General features: G+C 47.6%; 1 long non-coding RNA gene across 1 annotated transcript; it reads right to left on the minus strand.

Annotated features, from left to right (window-relative positions):
• Positions 1-7,232: 7,232 nt before the first annotated feature.
• Positions 7,233-8,607, minus strand: LOC141559963 (uncharacterized). The gene is made up of 2 exons (XR_012487595.1): positions 8,431-8,607; positions 7,233-7,733 (listed from the first exon to the last, which is right to left on the minus strand). It is a non-coding gene; the product is annotated as an uncharacterized LOC141559963 (long non-coding RNA).
• Positions 8,608-9,907: the final 1,300 nt, after the last annotated feature.

Here is a 9,907-nt window from a genome sequence, read left to right on the forward strand (position 1 = left end):
GGCAGCACAGGGAAGGGCAAGGGGCGCTCAGGTCTGCGGGCAGCGCCGGCCTAGGGCTCCCGGACGTCTGGCACTAGGGGCAGCTCCCCTGTGATCCGAGAGGGAGGGCGGTAGTGGGGAAGTGGAAGACGATGGAGAACGCGAGAGCGGTGGCGGCTGCGCCCCGCGCCGGAGCCTGGTGCCTCAGTCCAGGTGGGCGCACACCTTGGCCGGCCGCTCTAGCACCTGCAGCCCACAGGAACCGGAGCCGGAGTCTCTTGCTCTCGCTGCTCACGCTGCCGCCACTGCCGCTGCTGCTGCTGCTCCCGCCGCCGTCGCCGCCGCTCCCCGGGCGCTGGCCCCGCGCGCCGCCTCCGCTCCCCCGGGATGGGGCCGGGCTGCACCATGCTGGAGCCGGAGCCGGAGCCGGAGCCGGAGCCGGCGCTCCTGCTGCTGCTACTGCTGCTGCTGCTGCTGCGGCCGCCGCCGCCGCCCCCTGCACCCCGCGCGCTGCCAAGGCAGCCGCCACCGCCGCTCCGGCTCCTGCTCCTGCTCCTGCTCCTCCCGCGCCCGCCGCGCTCAGCGCCGGCTGCACCTCCGGGGGAGGGGGAGAGCTGGGGAGAGGAGGGAAGAGAAGGGAAGGGGAGGGGGAGCTGGGGAGGGGGCGGGCCCGGCGCGGCGCGGGGAGGGAAGAGGGGAGCGGGGAGCCGGGAGCGGGGGGCGGGGGCGTGCTCGCTCCCGGCGCCGCGGGCACCTCCCCCCCTTTCCCCCCGCCCGGTCCCGCCGGGTGCGGCGTTCTCGGAGTCGGAGCCGAGGTTGCAGCGCCCCACAGGGCCGAGAACGCTGGCTAGGAGGGGCGGGGCGGGGCAGGGCGGGCGCGCCCCGGGGAGAACCCGTACCTGGGGACCGGGTTTGGGAAAGGAGACTGCCAGCCACGCCCGGGAGAGTTGTGGGCGGCTGAGGGGGGTGGGGCGTGCACCATGGCAGCTCTTGAGGCCCGGGGTGACCCCGAGCTCTTCCTGAGCCCGGTGTCCAGCTCTCCACATGGCTACCTTAGCCTTACAGCGCCATCGCCTCCCCCCCTTTAAAAAAAATTGGAAGACGGCGCGCGGACTTGGGGCGCGCGACCGCTCGGGGCGGGGGTGTAGAGAAGGCCCGGTCTGTTCCCATTGGCCGGAGGCGGGGCTGACACGCCTAGTGGGCACAGGAGAATCCCTACTCACCCCTACCCTTCCCGGGCCCCTGGGCTTAGCCTAGCTTCACCCCCTCATTGTTATAACTGAGGGTATCCCGGGGCAACCGAGGGCGGGGCCAGATGCCCAGAACTCCGCCCTCTGGCCCCCTACTGTCAGCTTTGGGGGGGGGCTTGTTGAAGACCACTGCAAAATGAGAAGTAAGGGGCCCTAGGTCTGGGGATGGAGCCGGGGGTAAGCTCCTTTTTTTTTTTTATACTGTACTTTCGGTTTCGGTCCACCCAGGAGGCCTTACAATGTATGAAAACCCGTTGAGGAACTTTAAATTTCCAGGTTTTCCCACTTTTTGCACCGCGTCTTCCCTCTCTAGTCCCCCAGGCTACTTCAGCAGAAGTGTCAAAGGCCAAGCCAGGCTGGGAGGGTTTTTCTGCTGCCAACCAAGCCAGTTCTTGGGATTACAGATTTACAGCTGGAAGGAACTTTGGAAGACACCTGATCCAACTCTTTCATCTTAGTGATGATGAAATATCAAGAAAGAAATCTCAGCAAAAGTGGGGAGGACCTCTTGTGATGAACTTGTGGGAGGACATGGACATAACCTTTCATAGGTCGAGCAGAGTTGCTAGGGCAGCTCCCTTAACCTCTCAGCCCTAAAGAGGGATTGACTTTTGAGATCATATTTGAATATTTGAACCTGGTTTCATGGAGAAGTTAAGTGACCAGGGTCCCACACTTTGAAACTGACAAAGAGCTGACTGGAATATTAGTCCTGACATCAAATCCAGGTCCCTGTTTCCATCAAAGTTCTTTTAGGGTTCAGTAATATTTACTGGTTGGAAGTTCTTCTCCAGAACTAATTTCAGCCCTTTCTCTTATAGCTTGTCTGTTTACTTCTGCCCATCAAGGAAGGATTCAGTGGAAGGTGGGAATTGAATTGACCTTGTTGTGTCATTCCCCTGCAGAAAAAGCATCTTTGGCTTCCGATTGCCTGCCAAGTGAGGATCAAAATGCTTTGTTTTGCATTCAAGACCCTCCAGGATCTGGCACACTTCACCTTTCCTTGTGTTATTTCCTGATATGCATTCTAGGCTTGAACTAAACCTGGAATATTCCCTGCCTTCTCAATTTATCCTGGGTACTTTTTCCTCCACACCTTTGCCCATGCTGTTCCCAATGCCAGGGGTGCCTTCTCCCTTCACCAATTCTACCTGCTGCCTTCTTACCCATCCTTAAAAGACATAATCAAAGGTCACCTCCATAAACCTTTACAGATCTTTATTTCCTGTCAACAATCTTCACTCTTGGTTTTCATGTAGAACTTGCTGCAATAAAAATATTATATAGTTCTGCTTTTGTGTCATCCTCCTGGGAGCTCCAAGAAGGTAAAAGACTACACCTTATCTAAATTATAGCTCTCACAAAATCAAACAACAGTCTACACACAGTGGGTGCTTTGCAAGTATTTGGTGAATAAATGAATGAAAAACCATGATTAAACACTTATTATATATGTTGGAATAAATTTTTCTGTCACCTTCTTGCCTAGCTTCAGGCTGAAGCCTCCCTTCCCTCCTGCCTTTACTCTTTCCCATTTAATTTATAAAGTTGATTTTTTTTTCCTGGAAAAGTTAAAGAGCATAAAAATCTGTCATGGCCTAGAGCCAACCCCCAAATCTTGGACCTGGGAATCATTGTCCAGCTTCACCCTCAATCCCAAGTTCTATTACTCAGAACTAATGTCCCCCAGGAATCCACCCAAATGGATAAGTTCTTTTACAAACAAGGCAAAAGCACCAACGAACAGCAGTACTACTTCATGGATGGCAGCATTGATCTCAGAATTATATGTCCTGAATTCCTGTCTTGGCTTTGATAAGCATGGATTAGGTTACCATAGTAAGACATTGAAACTCAGTTTCTTCATCTGTAAAATGGGGATAATAATAAGCTGCAAACGCTGTGTAAGAGTCAAGAGGACTAGGCTTCCACGTCTGAACCTTGCTAACTCATTGTATGACCTTGGCTAACTTAGCCACTAAAACTTCAGTTTTCTTATCTTCAACATGGGGGAAAATGTGCTTTCCCTGTGTTCCTCATAGTCTTGTGAGGCTCAAATAAGAATATTTAACAATAATTTAATTTTTATACATTTTATTAGGTGCTTATCTCAAGTCGATAAGCATTTATTAAATACCTACTATATGCTAGGCACTTTGTTTATGTTTATGTGCTAGGGTCTTTGAGTCCAAAAAATATATGCCATCCATCTAGGAGGTTCTAGATGTAGATCATCTTATTATCCTCATTTTACAGTTGAAGAACCAGAGGCAAAGATTAAGTGATTTGTTCAGGGTCACACAGCTAGTGTGTCTGAAGTGGAATTTGTACTGGGGTCTGAACTCCCCGCTGAGCACTTTATCTGACCATCTCACCTAGCTATACATAGATTGTGATGAAAACAATACCAACAATAGAAGAGAGAAGGATGGACCTCTTATAGGATGTGGCGCCTGAGATGAGCTTCCAAGGAAACAGCATTCTAGTATGTGGGGACACAGGAAAGGAATGCATTCCAGGAATGGGGGAACAGCCTGTGCAAAGACTTGAGAAGGAAGACATGGCATGTTGATTTCACAGAACAGCCAGGAGGCCAGTATGGTTTGGCTAGAATCTAAAGTATGTGAAAGGGAGTAACAAGAACTATCTGGAAAAGGTAGACGGGGATCCAGATTGGGGGAGGCTTTAAAGGCCAGGCTGAGATGTTTGTATTTTATTCTAGAGGCAATAGGAAGGCAGTGAACATTTATGTGGGACATAATCAGACATGTGTCATAGGAGGATTGGGTAATACCTTGAGGAGGGGACAGACTGGAAGCAAAGACACCAATTAGAGACAATGGCAATAGTTCAGGCAAGAAAAGATTGTGTCTAGTCTCATAGAGAAACTTGGGGAATGGAGAGGGGGAGGCAGGAGATCGGTGGGCTAGAACTGGGCAGTGCCCTCAAAGGGACTGTTTGGAGTCAGAGACAAGTTGGAGTCTTTGAACGTGAGTGACTGGAACAGTTAAGAGGAAGGAAGCAGGGAGAGACGAGTTGGGGGGAAGTGTATGAGTTTTTAGACATTTGAGATGCTAGTTGGACAGCTATGGAGATGTATACACAAGCAGTTGGCAGTGCAGGATTGGAGCTCCAGAGAGGCAAAGGCTGGATGTATAGGTGTGGGAATTTTTTGTATAGAAGTGATAATTGAACTCATGGGAGCTATGAATGATATCAGAAAGAGATACATGGAGATAGAAATAGAAAGACAGACACAAAGAGACAGAAAAACAGAAAGACAGGTACAGAAAGGCAGACACACAGACACAGACATACTGAGATGTTGACAGACACAGAAATAGACACAAAGAAACAGGGAGCAGAGTCACAGAGATACAGATGCGGAGAAACAGAGATACAAAGAGACAGATATGGAGATACATAGAAACAGACAGCAGAGACAGAGAAAAGGACCCAAGACAGAGCCTTAGGGGCCTATTAGATTGAAAATAGATGATAATACAGCATAGGGACACTGAGGCCAGGATTAAACAGGTAAGGAAAAATCAAGGATAAGCCACAACACAGAAACCAGAGGAGCACTGCAGAGCAGACAGGTAGGATAAGAAGTAAGAAAAAGTCCTTGGATTTTGTAGTCAAGATCTTACCCTCACAGAGAGTATTCAGCTGATTGATAAGTTCAGAAGTCACATTGCAAGGAATGTAGGATCAGTGACCTAGAACTGGGATCTCATACGTCAACTAGTTCAATCTTCTCATTACAGATAGGGAAACTGAGGCATAGAGAGATTAAGTGACTTGGAATCAGTCAATCATTGAACTAGCATTTATTATTGGATTTAAATCTGAAAGGAAGATTAGAGATTGAGTCCAATGGTTCTTAATCCTAAACCATCCATAGATAGACTTCAAAGAGTATATGAACTTGTATGGGAAAAAGTTACATGTTTAGTTTGATTTAATTGGCTTCCTTTATAATTCCATAAATTTTTAATCACAGGGGATTTCCAATCCTGTTAATTACACATTAAAAATATTCTGAGTTTCACCAGACTGCTGAGGAATACCATGATTTACAAAGGGTTAAGACCCCCCCTCTAACCCTTTTTTACAAATGAGGAAATAGAGGCTGGAGGAAATGAGAGTCACTTGTATACTAAGCAGCAGTGGGATAGCAGACTATAGTGTCTTACCCCACATCAGAGAGTAGTCCCAGAACTCTTTCCACCAACTCTCTGAACCCCAGGTTTGCTAGTATCCTGGTTACGCAGCACTGATGTCCTCTCTACCCATGTAATGCATGGAGAAGTGGACAGAGAAAAAACTGAGAGAGGAAAGGGAAGGAGGGACTCAGCCTCATTCTCCTTTGTGGGATCCCAGGAGGAGGGTGGGGCACATGGAGTACAGGGGGACACATGGGGGAGCTCCCAGGAACTCCCCCAGGGAAAGTCTGGGGTGTGAAGAGCCCACATCCCCAGCAGCTCCAGAGCTCCTGCTTGCCCCTGTCCTTTGGGAGAGGAGAAGGGAGGGGGTGAGGACGCCTTGGCTCCATTACTGGGATGGCTCACATAGCATCTGCCTGAGTCAGAGCGCTGCACCAGAAGGTCCTGCGTTCCCCCCAGCAGCCCCACCTCCTTGTCCATGTGGTTCTCATTAAGGTCAGGTCAGGTCTGGGCCAGTAACTCATTCTTGGCCCCTTCTCTTCTTCCCTCCACCTCCTCCTCCAATAGGCATACAAAGGGACCCAACACACACACACACACACACACACACACACACACACACACACACACATTATACAGGGGATGCGGACCCCTGCTTTCTGCTTTCTTGCCACACATATGAAGCTTTCTTGGTGTCAAGGACTCCTAGTATGGAAAACCCTCTCCAGGGATGTGAATAGGCATCCATTCTACAGTTTGACAGTCTTAGTTCCCTGAGATGACAAATAATTTGTCCAGGATCCCATAGACAAGATGTGTCAAGTTGGCACATGAGCCCAGGGCTTCTTGGCTCCCAATTTGGCTCTTTAGCCACAACGGTCCCATAATACATGTATGTCAGACATAAATACATATATAAAGTTAAAATACATAAGCACCTCCAATATGAACAAGATACAGACATATGATATCTATGTCATAGGTAGCTAGATGGCTCAGTGAATAGAGTGCTGCTTTGGGGTCAGGAAAAGTAGAGTTCAAATATGGCCTTGGACACACCCTAGCTGTGTGTGCACAAGTCACATCATTTCACTCAGGCTCAGTTTCCTCATCTGTAAAATGGGGATAATATTCATTCCCAATGTTATGAGATAACATAGTTTCTCCCTGCTCCAATTCATCCTCCATTCAATCACTAAAGTACTTTTCCTTATATACAAGTCTGACAATGTCATCTCACCCACACTAGGTAAACTGCAGTAGCTTCCTATCACCTCCAGGATAAAATGAAAAAAATCTGTTTGGCATTCAAAGCTCTTTATAATCTGACAGCCTTCTACCTTTCAGGTCTTCTCATACCTTACTCCCTGTTAATACTCTGGCTGTTCCAGAAATAGGACACTCCATTTTTGCCCTGACATTTTCTCTGGATGTCTGTTCCTCCTTGTCTCCCCCTCCTGGCTTCCCTGGTTTCCATCAAGTTCCAGCTAAAATCCCAACTTCTATAGGAACTTTTTCCCAACTCCTCTTAATTCTGGTGGCTAATGATTTCCTATTTATCCTGTTTATTTGTGCATATCTGCTTCCCCATTAGGTTGTTTTTTGTAGAAACTATTTTTTTTGCCTCTTTTTATATCTTTGAAACTTAGAATGCTACCTGATACATAATAGCACTTACTAAATGCTTATTGACTGACTGACTGAAAATGCTTTGCAAACCTTGAAGAGCTATATGAATGCTAACTATTCTTAATTCATATCCAATACTCAGATTTACAACTATTTATAAATATAAAATACACAGAGACTCATAAATACACGTGTCCACACTTAGATCTGCTGGGTTCTGCTGGGTATTTAATTTGACAATAGTCTTCCCTTCTCTTTTCCCCTCCTTTCACTTTTCTCTTTTACAAAATGAAGGGTCTGAAAAAGTGATCTCTGAGGTATCTTCCAGTTTTAATTTTCAAAATTTTCAATCCTACGGACTCATAGTCACTTGGAATTAGATGGCACATTTCAGATATGAGGGAAGGGAGAGAAGAAAAGCTGGTGGTATGGCTGAGGAAATGAGGCCCCAACATGGCAGAGCCTCAAGAAACTATCTCAGGAGCCTATGGGAGGAATTGAGTTCTCCTGTCTGGAGATCTTCCCACAGAGCCTGGATGACCACTTATACATGTTGAGAGGAGTCTTGCTCAGGCATTGGTTAGACTCTGATGGCTGTTGAGGTCACTTACTGCCTTGTCCTTCTGTGAAGCTTCCCATTGGATCTGAGACCCTCGGTGTTCCTTCCAGGGATGCCCAAGAGTTTTAAGCAGACTTTTCTGTGAAGATTCTAATGACAGAAGTATAATGAAGTGATGAAAATAGCACTGCTTTGAGAATAAGTTGTGGAGAGAATGAGGGCTAAGGACTAGGGACTCAAGTGGAAACTGGAAGCTTACCCTACTACATCCCCTATTTTCCTTCTGGGACCATGTTTTGCCACCTTTCCTATACTTTAAAATCCAGAAGAATCAGGCCCTTCTGCCTTCCAGCCTTCCCATCAGGAGCCAAATTAGAGCAATCAACACCCTGCTCCCCCCCACATCACCTCACACAGGCTCTATTACCCATCCAATTATTCACACACACACACACACACACACACACACACACACACTTACACATAAACCCAATGCTGAATCCCACATATGCTTATGGATTGTCAGTGATACGCCATGTACATATTGACTATATGGCCAGGGGAGTACTGTCAGGCACTCATGGGAGCACATGCTAGCACATACGTGTGCTGACATAGGTTCCCTATTCACAGCAGCACCTTGAGATACACACATGAACATTGGATGACTATTTAACTAGGGATTTCCTGGTCAGGGAAGGTTTGTCCCAAATCAATAACCTTTGGGGTTCCTTTTTCTAAAGGTTCTTAACCAGGGATCTCTTCCCACCTTGGAGGGGAGTTCCCTAGATTTCAGTGAGTTCCTAAATTCATATAGGAAAAGAATTCCATTTTTATTTTCACTAACCTTTGGTTTCCTTTGTAATCTGATTTTTATTCAATCATTTAAAAACATGATTCAAAGCTGCCCAGAAGCTTTATCAGACTTCCAAAGTACTCAGGCCCTACAAAAAGGTTCAGAACTCCTGGCTTCTGGGACTTTCTGCACTTTGGCATACAAACATTAGGCAGCCAGCTAGACATAAGCTCTGGTATGGACACGCCTCATACACACAGCCTGGCATACACACGTGCACATACATGTTTGTTGGCTCACAGACCATCTCTCTGCTCCCCCCTTCCCTTCCCTCCTCCAGACTCTGCTTCTGGCTCCTCCCTGCTCCCAGAATAGCAGCTGCTGTCAGAGTTACAGACTGGGGAGTCAGTGCTGCACAGTCCCTGGCCTTTGTCCTCGGGGACTTCCTCAGGCTACAGCCCTGGTAGAGTCTCCAGTGTTGGGGGCCCACTCTCCATGGGGCTGGATTGTAGCCACTCCTAAAAGATACCACCTAGGAGCAGAGGAAAGGAAAAGGGCAGGGGGCAGAGCAAGAGAGAGAGGCAGGACAGGGATGGAGGAGATGAAGAGAATGCCCAGATAAGCATAAAGGCAAGGGCAGGGGCAAGAGATTGGTAAAAACAAAGTTCAAGGCAGAGATAGGGAGAAACCAGGGCCAAATTTGGGACAGGCAGGAAGTCCATTGACTCCCTAAAGCAAATATAGTCAAACTCCCAGCTGAGTCCCAGTAGCATCCGTCCTGAGCTGTGTCAACCCCCCCCTCCCCATCCCTTCCCCAATCTGTCCCACCCAGCACTTGCCTCCTCTTTGATCTCCAAGTTCCCACAGAGCTGGCAGGGAAGCAAATCTTATTGAACTTGAGAACCTCAGGTGTAATGGGGCTGGTAATGAGCTGTTCAAAGCTAAATAGAATGATCATAGTTAACATATTCCAGAACACAAGCTCCCCTAGAGAAGGGATTGTTTTCTCTTTTGTTAGTAGTAGGAACTTAATGAATGCTATTGATATTGATTTGAATTGGAAGATATTTTTGTCCCCATTTTGCGGATGAGCAAATTGAGGCAGATAGAAGATAAAGGGACTTGCTCCAGGATCCCAACAGCTAGGAAATGTCTGAGTTAGAATTGGGACTCAGGTTGGCCTGACTCCAAAGCTCTCACTCTATCTGCCATCTTGCTGCTGAATGTCAGTCAGGACCTGTCAAACACAGTCATTTAAGACAGCTGCTTGATGGAAATCGTGACAGCTGATCTTAGGGACCAGACACCCAGGAAAGAAGTTTAGGGCAGAGGATTTCTGTGGGCAGAGCATGAGGAGCAGTTTTAATATGGGATTGAGCAATGGACTTCGGTTCTAGACAGAAGTTCTCCTTCTGTCCCTCTATGTATGGATTTCTGTCTTTACCTTTGTTCCTTTCCTGTCTTCGTTCTTGTACTCTCTCTATGTATGTGTCTATATGTCTACCCTAGATTTTTGCTCCTTTTTATT

Source organism: Sminthopsis crassicaudata, chromosome 3 (assembly GCF_048593235.1).
Source record: "Sminthopsis crassicaudata isolate SCR6 chromosome 3, ASM4859323v1, whole genome shotgun sequence".
NCBI lineage: Eukaryota > Metazoa > Chordata > Mammalia > Dasyuromorphia > Dasyuridae > Sminthopsis > Sminthopsis crassicaudata.